The following is a 1,801-nucleotide window of genomic DNA, read 5'->3' on the forward strand; positions in this document are numbered from 1 at the left end:
GAACCATTTAAAATGGTGTGTAACAAGGAGTTTTTGTGTCAGCGACAAGTGCAAAAAAGAACGTGTATACGGAACCAAATGGATGTTGGTGATACCGTTTATGTGCGCAAATGTGGCATATGCTCGCAAATAGGACACGGCTGTCATAAATGTCCTTCAGCTGGTTTGGGTGGCGGTGGTAATCCAGCTCCTGGTGGAAGTTCATCTAATGTGCCCAACTATCAAGGATACACATAGTGTTTTATTTCCGTAATGTGGTTGTAATAAGTGTATGTACTTGGTTATCTTGCAGAATGTATGAAATAAAATTATGTTTCCATTGCTGTTAAATCTTATTGATATTTAACATTAATACTTCAGTACAACAATCTTACATAAATCTTTTTTTTTTAAATAATTGTCTTGTCGACCTGAAAAAGTTGCTCGCCTGCAAAAGCTATCTTCTGGAAAAGTTGTATTGTACCCGAAAGAATCTTTAACACGCGAAGCATAGCGTGGTTAAATACTACGTTATGTGTGTTGTCTTGTCGACCTGAAAAGGTTGCTCGCCTGCAAAAAGCTATCTTCTAAAAAAGTTGTATTGTACCCGAAAGAATCTTTAACACGCGAAGCATAGTACGGTTAAATACTACATTATGTGTGTTGTCTTACCTATAAATAACTAGCGCATTTTAGTTATTACATGCGCTTAACCAAAACAAATAGCAAAACTTTCCATACATTTTTTATTTTTCTTGCATTAACAAATGTCTGGACGCAATGACCAACCAAGGTGCTATTGTGGCAAACGTACGATTATGAAGGCATGTTGGTCCGATGGTAATGTTGGGCGCAAATACCGGATGTGTCTATACAGGTTTGGAGGCAATGACAGAAATCATTGTGTTCATGATAGAAAAAAATTTCTCGATTTATCACTCAACCTGTCTGTTATTTTAAATGTTAGTTTATTATTTATATGTTAGTAGTTTTATTAATTTATATGTTAGTTTTATTATTATATATTTTTATTTATGACTTACTTATTATTTACTATAATAAAATTAAATAATTTATTTTTATAATTATACAAGATTTAATTATTAAATATTCACATATGGGTTCCGGGCTCGATATTTGAGGCCTAGTAGCACCAAGATATCCTGAATTTTTGTTGTTTTCTCATGTTATTTTCTTACGATCGTTGACTAGAATTGGACAGAGTATGTGTTTGAACTATCAACTATTTTGATGTATTTTTGGGTATAATAGATACTTAAATGATTAATTTCAATAACTACAAGGATACTACGCTAAAGGGCACTACATTACAAATATAAGCACTACATTAGGCCACAAGATACCACTAGAGGGAATTAAAGTAACAATTTGTCTATTTTACTAGTCTTTAAGCAAATAAATAATCTAAATCGGATGAAAAATAACAAATAAATTTAATCACAAAACATTCATGAAAATACATATACCAGAGTAAAAAGTAACTAATTAATATTTTTTTTAACAACTAATAATAATTTCTCTATTTTTACTAATTTCTTTAGCACACTAATATCATAGTCCGGATAAAACTAACAAAATAGTTAAATCGCAAAACCATCACAAAACAACATAAAACACATTAAAAATAACTAATATTCATTTTTTATACGAGTTTCAACAAAAACTAAGTCGGAATACTTCGATTTAAGGTTTTAGGAAAGTTGAAGATTTGGCGATTTAGAGCCGAAACGAGCAACCCACAACGAGAGAACGCCTTAGCTAGGATGTGGGACTGGGGATCTTTACTTTTTGTGGGACGGGT

This window comes from Nicotiana tabacum, chromosome 9, assembly GCF_000715075.1.
Source record: "Nicotiana tabacum cultivar K326 chromosome 9, ASM71507v2, whole genome shotgun sequence".
Lineage (NCBI taxonomy): Eukaryota > Viridiplantae > Streptophyta > Magnoliopsida > Solanales > Solanaceae > Nicotiana > Nicotiana tabacum.